This window comes from Anomaloglossus baeobatrachus, chromosome 11 (assembly GCF_048569485.1).
Source record: "Anomaloglossus baeobatrachus isolate aAnoBae1 chromosome 11, aAnoBae1.hap1, whole genome shotgun sequence".
In the NCBI taxonomy this organism is placed as follows: domain Eukaryota; kingdom Metazoa; phylum Chordata; class Amphibia; order Anura; family Aromobatidae; genus Anomaloglossus; species Anomaloglossus baeobatrachus.
Window position 1 is genome coordinate 132,863,424 of NC_134363.1, and position 13,363 is coordinate 132,876,786.

General features: G+C 47.2%; 1 protein-coding gene across 6 annotated transcripts in view; it reads left to right on the forward strand.

The window, feature by feature from the left end:
- ACOT7 (acyl-CoA thioesterase 7) overlaps positions 1-13,363 on the forward strand; it is a 342,748-nt gene that overhangs the window by 64,061 nt on the left and 265,324 nt on the right. The window contains exon 1 of one of the 6 annotated variants that reach the window (XM_075328836.1): positions 8,258-8,325. The exons of 4 other annotated variants lie outside the window; for them this stretch is intronic. The gene's annotated coding sequence lies outside the window, so the exon portion shown is untranslated. Of the gene's footprint in view, positions 1-8,257; positions 8,326-13,363 lie in introns of those variants that run through there. One more of the 6 variants, XM_075328841.1, reaches the window with a different exon arrangement.

A 13,363-nucleotide genomic window follows, 5' to 3' on the forward strand; every position in this document is an offset into this window, starting at 1 on the left:
CCGTGCCGCCGGTACGTGCAAAAAATGACAAACACGTGCCGGCAGCACGGATGTGTGTCGCAGGCCTTAGGGCGATTGCCTCTCGTCAGTGCAAAGTATGAGATCTGATCTGGCTGTATGAGAAGCTATAATGGGGTCTAAGGGGATAGCTTTTCTCCTTGAGGAGACTGACTAATTATGATCTGGATAAATCCTAAGTCATATGACAAGGCTCGTTGGAGAGTCACTTTTGACTTTTAGGATTGCTGCTTCCAATAGGTGGAAATAGAGTTCGTCTCCTTCCTCCCTGAACAGACAATTTGCGTATTTCCCAGAGGAGCATTTCAGCTAAGACTTCTCACTGGCAGCCAGATTGTCAGTCTCCGCAAGGAGAAACGTTTTCCCCTTAGACCACACAGCCTTAGGCCTCTTTCACACGTCCGTGATTCTGGTACGTATGTGCTAGTTATTATACGTACCAGAATCACGGACATACATAGACCCATTATTATCAATGGGTCTGCTCACACACCAGTGATTTTTCCATGTGGCGTATCCGTGTGCTCCGCACGGAGATGTGTCTGTTTTTTTCTGGCGTCACTGATGTCCCACGGACCCCACTATTGCTTGGTCCATGAAACACGTACCAGTAAAACACGGACACTGAAAATGGAAAGCATTTTAAACTCCCCTTCTCCAGCAACGCTGTGATCTGCCTCTGTTGGCTGCTGCTTTCTGCCCAGCCAATTTCTGGCATGCATATTCATTTATGCAGACACAGTTGACCCGGAAGCAGCTGGATGCTGCATCGAGGAAGACTTCAGCACCACGGACAGCAGGAGCAGGGACAGGTGAGTATATCTCCATGTGCAATCACGGAGCACGGAGGGACATATGTGTTTTTAACTGACGTGTGAAACAGGCCTTAAGCTGGGTTCACACATAGCGACAGCGACAACAACGTCACTGTTACGTCACCATTTTCTGTGACGTAACAGCGACCTTGTAAGTCGCTGTTATGATCGCTGCTTAGCTGTCAAACACAGCAGAAGCAGCAGCGATCATAACTACACGCGTTGCTGTGCTACATGTGCAGAGAGCAGGGAGCCGCGCACACCGCTTAGCGCTGGCTCCCTGCACTCCTACCTACAGTAAGCATCGGGTTAATTACCCGATGTGTAGTGCAGCTACATGTGCAGAGAGCAGGGAGCCGCGCACACTGCTTAGCGCTGGCTCCCTGCTCTCCTAGCTACAGTAAACATCGGGTTAATTACCCGATGTGTACTCTGCTACATGTGCAGAGAGCAGGGAGCCGCGCACACCACTTAGCGCTGGCTCCCTGCTCTCCTAGCTACAGTACACATCGGGTTATTTACCCGATGTGTACTGCAGCTACATGTGCAGAGAGCAGGAGCCGGCACTGGCAGCGAGAGCGGCGGACGCTGGTAACGAAGGTAAATATCGGGTAACCAGGGAAAGGTCTTTCCTTGGTTACCCGATGTTTACCCTGGTTACAGCTTACCGCAGCTGCCAGATGCCGGCTCCTGCTCCCTGCTCGCTTCATTTCGTTGCTCTCTCGCTGTCACACACAGCGATGTGTGCGTCACAGCGGGAGAGCAACGACCAAAAAATGAAGCTGGACATTCAGCAACGAGCGGCGACCTCACAGCAGGGGCCAGGTCGTTGCTGGATGTCACACACTGCGATGGGACGTCGCTGCAACGACACAGAAAATAGTGACGTAGCAGCGACGTCGTTGTCGTTGTCGCTGTGTGTGACACCACCCTTAGTGCTATTTTGATGGGAGGTGCGGAGTTTTTTGCTTATATCTTTATACGTTGACTTGATGCTATGACTTATTACTACATTGCAGGGAACATCGGTGCTGGGATTCTGCTTCCATTGTCCTCTGCAGTTTACTCCTTTTCTAATCCAAGGTTATCAGTTAAAATACCTATTTTGATTCTTAAAGGGAACCTGTCACCAGATTTGTCTCTTATAATCTGCAGCCACCACCAGTGAGCTCTTATATACAGCATTCCAGAATACTGTGTATAAGAGCCCAGGCCGCTCTGTAGAACGTAAAAAAACACCTTTATTATACTCGCCTAGGGGGCGGTCCGGTCTGATGGGTGTTGCTGCTCTCTGAACCGGCACTTCCTCTCTGCTGCGATCTCCATCCTCCTTCTACCCAGCTCAGTATAGATGACGCCTCCTACGTCATGCACACTGGCCGGCATTGCAGTCCTGCGCAGGCGCATTTTAATCTTCCCTCCTCAAGGCAGATCAAAATATTGTAGCACTCATGTATGGGTGGTTTTTGATCTTTCCTTGTGCCTATGCACTACAGTACTTTGATCTGCCCTGAGTAGGGAAGATTAAAGTGCGCATGCGCAGGACCTCAATGTTGGCTAGTGTGGATGACATAGGACATGTCATCCATACTCGGCTGGGTAGAAGGTGGACAGAGATCACAGCAGAGAGGAGGCGCCGGACTGGAGATCAGTGACACCCATCGGATGAGTGTTATAAAAGTATTTTTTTTGTTATACACAGCGGCCTGGACTCTTATATACAGCATTCTGGAACACTGTATATAAGAGCTCAGTGGTGGTGGATGCATCTTATAGCCACCAAATCTGGTGACAGGTTCCCATTAAGAACACTATTAGGCCAAGTTCCCATGCTGAATATTTTGTGTATTTTTGATGTTGCCGATTTTCTATACCAATTATCTAATTTTAATTGTGTTTTTTTAGTGAGTTTTTACTTGCATTTTTAGCTTGCTTTTTCAGCTGCAACCCACTTTGTCTTTTTTGGGGTTTTTCATGCTTTTAATAAAGCAGCTTTGTTTTGGAAACGTTGTATTTTTTTACCTTTGTTAAAAGTTTACTGATAGTCATGTGTGGATTACATGTGTTCTTAGGTGCTAAAACAAATAAGCAGAGTATTATTATCTGTGGATTCTCCTGATCCCATTAAATATAGGGGGAAACCTGCAAATAAAATCCAAATTTAGCACAAAAGAATCTGACATGCTGCAGTTTTAGAAATTGCACCAAGTCAGTCTATGCAGGGTAAGGAAACCCCAAAAAATACAGCAGGGGTGAGAGGTCTATAAATCCCATTCACTTTGTTGGTGCTGTAATACACTATGTTTTCTGCACAACAAAAATACACAGCAAATACTCATTGTAGGAACTTGGCCTTAGGCTAGAGTGACACTGGCGTATGACTCGCACGAGAGCAGTGAGAAAATCTCGCATTGCACTGAGCCACATGTAAGACAAAGGTGCAGCTCAGATCTGCGAGTGTTTCCTCAACCTTAAATGGAATTAGGAAAAAATGGCAGCATGCTGCGATTGTCTGCGAGTCTCGGATCACTCGCACCCATACAAGTCTACGGGTGTGAGCGAAACATTGGACTGCACTTGGATGACATCCAAGTGCAGTGCGATATACACACAGGCTGACAATGTAGGAGATAGGGAGATCACTCCCGCCTTCTCCTCCGCATCTGTGATCCGATTGCAAGATCGGATCACAGTATAATGACACTCGGCTCACACTCGCAGCAGAGGGTCATTAGCATATTGCACCCGATATCATACGCTAGTGAGTCCAGCCTTAAGCCTCATTCAGACATCTGTTTTTTGCATACAAGTGCTATCAGTGTTTTTTATGGATAGCAATGGTACCAAACAATAGAGAATGGGGTCATTCACATGTCCGTGATTTTCCACAGATTGAGTAGTCCATGCACAATTGCAAAGACATGTCCGAATTTAATCCAAGTATTAGATCAAAATCAGCAATACAAATCTGTGGGTCTGTGAAAAAAAATCAGGCCCCGCTCTCATACCATCCGAGTGTGGTCAGATTTTCAGATTACTGGATAGGAAAAGAATAAAATGAAAAAAATTGATGGCACTTGGACTGAAAAGAAATCTGTCCGTTTTTCTTGTGCGTGAAAAAAAAGGGGAGTTTGAATGAGGCTATAGGGAGTCGTCGTGCTGAGTTTTTGAAGAGAAAACTACTAGTTTTTCAAGAGTTTTGAAAGGGATTTTGGAGACTAAAACTTCAACCCCGGAATTCTCTACGATATCATGGAGGCTCAATATCTCTAATTTTAATAGTGACGCTTCTGGATTTGAGCCGCCAGTCCTATTGCTGTTCATGGCACTGATGGAGAAGGCTGAGTGCTGCAGTATGAAATAGAGGAGGGTCTCGCCTCTAGCACCCATCCGCTATGTGTAAAACAGGGAGCCCCCGACTTCCCTCATGAGGCAGTCACTGTCCAGCACATCCAGGTGATAAATGAATGTAGAGGTGATACATTTGATTGGCAGTTGGCCCAAAAAATGTACCGTATTTTTTGTTGTCTAAGACGCACCCCAAATTTAGAGAAAAAAAAATGATGTTCATTTTATAATCTGGTAGTGTTTTTACAATGGGGGGACGTCAGCGGTGGTGGAGCGGGGTCACAGGAGACAGGGGCGTTGGTGGAGTAGGGCGGTGTGGCGTGTGTCCCAGATGCTCTGTCGGCAATGCAGACTTTAAAGAGATGGCCCTCGGAGTCGGTACGTGCACTGATTGAGTTATCGGCTCAATGACAAGCTGAGATCTCTTCTGCGCACGCGCTGTCTCCGGGCACCGTTTTCCTTACATCCGTTGTTGGGAGATCAATGGGCCGATGACAGTGCGTGCGCAGTGGAGATCCGGAGTCGAAATCTCGATCTGCGCACGTGCCAACTCCGGACATCGTTTTCCTTACGTCCGTTGTTGGGAGATCAATGGGCCGGAGGCAGCGCGTATGCAGATGAGATCTGGAGTCGAGAGCTCCATCTGCACATGCGCCGACTCTGAGCACCATTTTATGAAGCCCGCACCGCCAACAGAGCATCTGGGACACCCGCTGTACAGCCTGCAGCATCGCCCTACTCCACGCAGCCAGCACAGCACTCATTCTCCACCCCCTGGTAAGCTACATTCAGATTATAAGACGCACCCCTAATTTTTTCCCAAAAATTTGGGAGGAAAAGTGCGTCTTCTAATCCCAAAAATACGGTATTTCTGTAACTTCCATAGCAGTGATTTGAATAGACTCCACATATGCAGTCCCCCGTCCATTCAGTCTCCGCATTGATGCAGCAGCCTCCTCACTCGGCAGCTCTATTGTCTCCTCTTCTGTAGCTGCGGGTCCAACAGGTAAAACCTGCATCATCCATCACACCTTTATGCCATATTCTGTAAAGAAATGTCTTTGGTGGGAATATCCCTTTTAACATATTTGCACTTTGTGACAAAACAATATGTTAGTTCTTGGAAACAAAAAATAAAATAAAAAAGTCATATGTGACCCCTAACTGGAGTAGGTTTGTGGCGAGGTACATGACCCTGTTCAGATGCGCATGTGTGATTGAGAGGCGTGCGCCTCTTAAAGGGAACCTGTCACCAGATTTTGGCCTTCTAAACTAAAACTAGCACCTTAAGCAGCTCCTGTGCTGCATTCTATAAAGGTGCACGTTACCCCCTGACCCCCCTGTAGACCCCACAATTACCTTTATAAAATCTCCCACCCTGTATGTAAATTGTCCTTGAGGATGGGCGTCTTAATCAGCGCCTCCGGTCCCTTATTTCACCCTCCTCCTGTGCTGATTGATATGCATGATGCCTCGGACGCTATCTACGTAGATGGGCAAAATGTCCATATTCGCGTCTCGTGCAGGCCCTGTTGCAGGCAGAGCCGAAAACATAGGTGCACCTGCGCAAACCAGTGAGTCCTCTGCGCAGGTGTAGGATTTTGCCCAGCGATATGGATGAAACGGGTGACGTCATCCACATTGCCTGGCAAAATCTCTCGCCTGAGCAGATAGGTACGCCTGCGCGAACCTGCGAGTTATGTTTTCAGTTCAGCTTGCAACAAGGCCTGCGCGAGCCATAAAAATTGACATTTTGCCCACACTACGTGGATGGCTTCTGAGGCACAGGAGGAGAGTGAAAGGAGTGACAAGAGGCGCAGATTAGGATGCCCATCGGACCAGACCGGACAATTTACATACAGGGCGGGAGATTTTATAAAGGTATTTGTGGGTCTACGGGGGGGGGAGTAACGTGCAGCTTTATAGAATGCAGCACAGGAGCGGCGTAAGGTGCTATTTTTAGTTTAGAAAACAAAACCTGGTGACAGGCTCCCTTTAATGAATCGGAAGCGTCTGACCACAGGTGGACATAGACAAGAACAATATATGGGCACTTTGTAGCCCAACAGTTTATCAAAATGCGCTATTCCACCTGCTTTGGAATTAATGGGCCCCCTGTAAATCATTGAAGAACGTCTTGCGTTCATGGCCACTCAACGCTCACAGAGACCCACATCTGTAACAAAGGACAAAGACAAGACCTGTGCTACGAGGGGCTGCTGATAAGTCTTTGGCTTTACCCAAAAAGAAACGAGATAGGATGATGAAACTTTACATTTATTACACATACTCTCCACTGATGACAACACACTTCTTACATCGGTATTCCAAGTTCTGTAAGCCTAGCAAAAGGAAGGATTTTGGCTGTGCCTCAAACCAGGCATCCGTAGCAGCCATGACATCAGAAATGGTGTGAAATTTGGTACCCTTGAGGTTTTTCTTCAGGTTTGGAAACAGATGATAGTTGGAGGGAGCTAGATTAAGTGAATAAGGTGGGTGGTCAACCAGCTGGAAGCCCAGCTCTCCCAGTTTTGCCGTGTTCGCTTGTGTAGTGTGAGCGGAAGCGTTGTCTTGCAGGAACAGGATTCCTTTGGACAGCTTGCCGCGCCTTTTGGCCTTCAGAGCTGCCTTCAATTGGCTCAAAAGTTCAGTGTAATACCTTGCATTGATGGTGGAACCCTTTTGAAGGTAGTCCACTAGCAGCACGCCCTCCATATCCCAGAACACAGACGCCATCACCTTAGTGGCTGGTTTTTCCACCCTGAACTTCTTTGGACGAGGAGAACCACTGTGCTTCCACTCTTTTGACTGCAGCTTCTTTTCAGGGTCATACAAATAAATTAAGGTCTCATCCATGGTGACCAGTCGATCCAGGAAGTTCTTATCAGTCTGGAAACGCTGACAAATGGATCGGGAAGTTTTCACTCACATGCTTCTCTCATCTGTTGTCAAACATTTGGGGACCCACTTTGCAGATCGCTTCCTCATGAACAAATGTTCATGGATAATGACTAGAGCTGAGCAGATTGGTCATAATCCGGGTCCGGCGGATCCGTCGCGGGTTGTGAAAGAAGTCCGGATCCGATCCGGAATCCGGACCAATGTAAGTCAGTGGGGAGCGGATCCGGGGACGAGAGAGAGAGGGGGAGGGGGAGGGAGACGGGGAGGGAGAGGGAGAAAAAAAAAATACTGAACCCGGATCGTGCAGCCGGATAACCGGGTCCATGTCGGACCCGGATCGGACCCTGAAACCGCGCGGATCCGGACCTTTACAGTTCGGGTCCGCTCAACACTAATGATGACATAAACACGTTCAAGGGAAATCCCCATGATGTCTGCTATTGCTTTAGTTGAAATTCGTCGATTCTCCAGTATGAGGTTGTGCACAGCATCGACGATCTCCGGAACAACAACCACTCTCAGTCATCCAGGACGTTCCTCATCATTTGTGCTGATGTGGCCCGTTTTAAATTTGGCAACCCAGTTTTTAACTGTCAAATATGAAGGGCATTGATTCCCCAATGTCTGTGACATATCACCATGAATATCCTTTGTGGACTTTCTTTGCAGAAACAAGAATTTGATCACTCCTCTGCTCTCAGTTGCTGTGAATATCACATTAGACTGCATTTCATGATATTACGGATATTCCTGTATATAACATTTCATGATATTACAGATATTCCTGCATATAACATTCCATGATATTACAGATATTCCTGTATATAACATTCCATGATATTATGGATATTCTTGTATATAACATTCCATGATATTACGGATATTGCTGCATATAACATTCCATGATATTATGGATATTCCTGTATATAACATTCCATGATATTATGGATATTCTTGTATATAACATTCCATGATATTACGGATATTCCTGTATATAACATTCCATGATATTATGGATATTCTTGTATATAACATTCCATGATATTACGGTATCTAGTCAATCCTATCCTAATAATGCCGCCCCCTGCCTTCAGCACTTTGTATTAATCAGATGGATTGTTGGAAAAGTTTGGGAGCAGCGAGGCCTCCGTAGCCCACACCAGGGTGGGAGGGGTGAAGACTGAGACTGCGAGAACTGTGCGTGAGAGAAGGGAGATCAGCCCCAAGGAGGCTTAGAAGAGTCGTAAGTACTTGGAGGATATATGGCAGTTCAGGTTAGGTCAGAGATGTATGGGATTGTATACATGGCATTCACGGGATGGATCCTTGCGTTGTTGCAGGCATTTCGCTTGCATAGAATTTCTCTAAAACAGTAGCTATAATTACATTCATTCATAGACATTAGAGAAATCTGCCCCTCATACAACAAGAGGTTAAGGGACCCCTGAGATTCTCCTCCAGCTTTCTACGTGAAATATTTTGGTGAAGGTCAGCCCATAGCACAGAAGGCGCTGCGTGTACCACCTGATGCAAGCGTATGATCCTAACTAACTGTATATGTTCAGAAATATTCTACTGTGCTTTACCTGCAAGGTTAGTCCAATTCCGGATTCACAGATTATATAGTTGCCCCTTAAAGACATCAAATTTATTAGTATCCAATTAAAATAAATTACCCCAAAGACGAACTCCAAGTCAGTGTGACACCCTACCTGGATAAAGAAATCCTAGAACAAATACAATGTCTGATGTACACAGCAGGGAATTGGGAACAGATTCCTACTCAGCCCTATTGAGTAGGCTGTACCTTGCCTAGCCGTGAAGGTTGGCACCCTAGTGAAGGCGAAGGCACCCCCGCTTGATGGCTATCCCTCCTAGATCTCCCTACTCTGTCCCTAATAGGATTAAGTACACCAAATCAATGAAATGGTAGTAAAATAGCACTTATCCTTATGATGTGTAGTAAGTGGTCTGAGATGACTCCTGGTCATATTGGGTCAGGGATCATCGTCACCAGATAAAGGCAACGTAGATCTAATTGCTCATCTTTGAAACTTACCGTTCAGGAGTCTGAGAAAACCTGATGTGAACTCCTATAAGTGCTGTGATGGGGGATGTATTACAGTAGTTCCCCAAAAATAAGCCCTAGCAGGAATTTTTGGCATAAGACTTAAATATTAGCCCTACCCCGAAAATAAGCCCTATTCACGGTTCAATAATGAAGTGTCATTGCAAATAAAATAGAAAGTTAAAGAATACAGCAGGACAAAACAATCACTGATCTCGGGGAGACCAGCCAGAAAACATTGCCGGCAGCCAGTGAGGGCGCTCAACACAGTGAAATCCTAGGTGCATTGCCCCCTGGGAAGTATGCAAATCAAAAAGGTCCATGAAGCCTCTGTTAGGAGTCTCGACACAGAAAATATCTGGCTATTTTCTGTGTCGAGACTCCTAACAGAGGCTCCATGGACCTTTTTGTTTTGTATACTTCCCAGGGGGCAATGCACCTAGGATTTCACTGTGTTGAGCATCCTTACTGGCTACCGGCAGTGTTTTCTCTGGCTGGTCTCCCCGAGATCAGTGATTGTTTTGTCTTGTTGGTCTACTAACCATTGCTCCCACCTAGCCAGAATCCTACTCCACACTGATGAGGGGCAATACCCCGAAACAGCTGTCTGTGGATGGATACCTGGACTTGGTATTTCCCTTGTCATATCTTTAAACTTGTCAAGAGCTGGATATTGACTAAAAAGGCCACTTAATATGGTGGTTATGGTGGTCTCCTAAAAAGAGCCACTCCTTGGCTAGGTCCTTCCCGGAGGGATATCTGGCTATTTTCTGTGTCGAGACTCCTAACAGAGGCTCCACGGACCTTTTTGAAAGAATACAGCAGGACACTTCATTATAGAAAGCAGACAGCCCCAAAAGAAAGAAGAGAGAAGACTCTGCAATCATACTAACCAGACCCTGAACGTGAGGACCTGCGTTGGAACGCACACACACATCCAGTGATACCGTACTGCTCTGGGGACCTGGGACACAATGGAACCCAAGGACCTTCAGTGGAATGCATCGATGCGTTCCACCGCAGGTCCTCGCGCTCCACTGCACTGCTTCTCAGGTCCCCCTGCCAGCCGGAAGCAATATGGTACTGTGTGTGCGCGCGCAGTCTGATGTGTGTGCCAATTGGAAGCAGTGGAGCACAGCTGCCAACCCATGTTTCCCCAAAAATAACCCCTACTTTTAAAATAAGGCCTAGCCCATTTTTCAGGGCAAAAAAAAAAAGACTGTCAACAGATCTAGCTAATAAGTGGCTAGGTTGAGACCAACTGATTTTCTAATAACTGATCATCTATAATTTTCAGATGTTCTAGTCTTTACACACTTGAACTCCTGTATTAATTTGCATTACCCCTCTCCACAGTAAAGCCCCAGATCAAATGAAAAATCCTCTTAAATTCTAGAATCTTTCTTTGCTAATTCCACACTTGTATCAGGATATAAATTCTTCTGGAGACTAAAGAATATTGTAATGACATATTCTCCAGCCTGAGCCTTCCGTGCTGGTAGATGGTATAATGATAGGATAATTGAAAAGAGAGTGGAAAGGCTTTTATTGTTTATTATCCACCTCTGTGACTACAGGGAGATGACACTATGGACCTATGAGGACATTACAATTATTAAAGTACATATTAGTTACCATCAAGGGAACATTAATAAGTTCTTCCCCGCAGTCCCCAAGGAGCGCAGAGTCTACTGAGACTAAAGCCTGCTTTACACACTTCAATAGATCTTTCAATCCGTCGTCGGGGTCAAGTTGTAAGTGACGCACATCCGGCATCGTTCGTGACGTGTTTGCGTGTGAAACCTACATGCGATCGATATTGAGCGAAAATACGGTGATCGCGTACACGTCGTTTATTCCTCATACATTGGACGTTTGGTAGTACGAAACTAGTCAATTGTAACGTGTGACATCCCTCATACGATTTTGATGTCTGAGGCTATGTGCGCAGGTGTGCGCTCTGCACCGCAGCTTAAAAAAGGTCCGCTTCAGAGCGCAGCTGAAAAGCTGCGTTCTGAAGCGCCTCACAATGTCTGTCATGCACTAATCTCTGTCAGTCCGTCACTATCTCTGTCCCTCACTCTCTGTCCATGTCAGTCTATCCCTCTTACCCCCTCTCTCATATACTCACCAATCCCCGATCTCCAGCGCAGCGCTGCACGGCATTCACACTGCTCCGGCGGCTTTTACTGTTTTGAAAAAGCCGGCCGCCCATTAAACAATCTCGTATTCCCTGCTTACCCCGCCCACCGGCGCCTGTGATTGGTTACAGTGAGACACGCCCCCCACGCTGAGTGACAGGTGTCACACTGCACCCAATCACAGCAGCCGGTGGGCGTGTCTATACTGTGTATTGAAATAAATAATTAAATAATTAAAAAAAACGGCGTGCGGTCCCCCCCAATTTTAAAACCAGCCAGATAAAGCCATACGGCTGAAGGCTGGTATTCTCAGGATGGGGAGCTCCACGTTATGGGGAGCCCCCCAGCCTAACAATATCAGCCAACAGCCGCCCAGAATTGCCGCATACATTATATGCGACAGTTCTGGGACTGTACCCGGCTCTTCCCGATTTGCCCTGGTGCGTTGGCAAATCGGGGTAATAAGGAGTTATTGGCAGCCCATAGCTGCCAATAAGTCCTAGATTAATCATGCCAGGCGTCTATGAGACACCCTCCATGATTAATCTGTAAATTACAGTAAATAAACACACACACCCGAAAAATCCTTTATTGGAAATAAAAAACACACACACATTCCCTGGTTCACCACTTTAATCAGCCCCAAAAAGCCCTCCTTGTCCGGCGTAATCCAGGATGGTCCAGCGTCGCATCTAGCGCTGCTGCATGGAGGTGACCGGAGCTGCAGCAGACACAGCCGCTCCGGTCACCTCCACGCAGGTAATGAAGACAGCCGCTCGATCAGCTGCTGTCAGTGAGGTTACCCGCTGTCACTGGATCCAGCGGTGGCCGCGGGTAACCTCAGTGACAGCTCAGCTGATCGCGCGGCTGTCTTCATTACCTGCGTGGAGGTGATAGGAGCGGCGGTGAGTAGCGCGATCAGCTGAGCTGTCACTGAGGTTACCCGCGGCCACCGCTGGATCCAGTGACAGTGGGTAACCTCAGTGACAGCTCAGCTGATCGCCGGCTGTCTTCATTACCTGCGTGGAAGTGACCGGAGCGGCGGTGTCTTCTGCTGCTCCTGTCACCTCCATGCAGCAGAGATGGACGCGACGCTGGAGGACTGTGGAGTACGCCGGACATGGAGGGTTTGTCGGGGGTTAATAAATTGGTAATGAGGGAATGTGTTTGTGTTTTTTATTTCTAATAAAGGATTTTTCGGGTGTGTGTGTTTTTTTACTGTCACTTACAGATTAATCATGGAGGGTGTCTCATAGACGCCTGACATGATTAATCTAGGACTTATTGGCAGCTATGGGCTGCCAATAACTCCTTATTACCCCGATTTGCCAACGCACAAGGGTAAATCGGGAAGAGCCGGGTACAGCCCCAGAACTGTCGCATCTAATGTATGCGGCAATTCTGGGCGGCTGTTGGCTGATATTGTTAGGCTGGGGGGCTCCCCATAACGTGGAGCTCCCCATCCTGAGAATACCAGCCTTCAGCCGTATGGCTTTATCTGGCTAGTTTTAAAATTGGGGGGAACCGCACGCCGTTTTTTTTAATTATTTAATTATTTATTTCAATACACAGTATAGACACGCCCACCGGCTGCTGTGATTGGGTGCAGTGTGACACCTGTCACTCAGCGTGGGGGCGTGTCTCACTGTAACCAATCATAGGCGCCGGTGGGCGGGGTAAGCAGGGAATACCAGATTGTTTAATGGGCGGCCGGCTTTTTCAAAACAGTAAAAGCCGCCGGAGCAGTGTGAATGCCGTGCAGCGCCGGGGATCGGGGTTTGGTGAGTATGAGAGAGGGCTGCTCAATTCAGTCACTCAGGAGATTAGCGGTCACCGGTGAGTCCTTCACTGGTAACCGCTAATCAGGACGCGACACAGACAGAGCCGCAGCATGACCGTGAAGTCGGGTGAGGTTCACCCGAGTTCATTCTGACAGTGCGGCTCTGTCTGTGTCTGCTGTCATCTGCCATTCACCGCTGCTACATGGCTGTCTGTGTCTGCTGTTAGCGGCCATGTAGCAGAGCTGAATGGCAGATGACATAGTAAAAACACATCCCTACACATTACACACG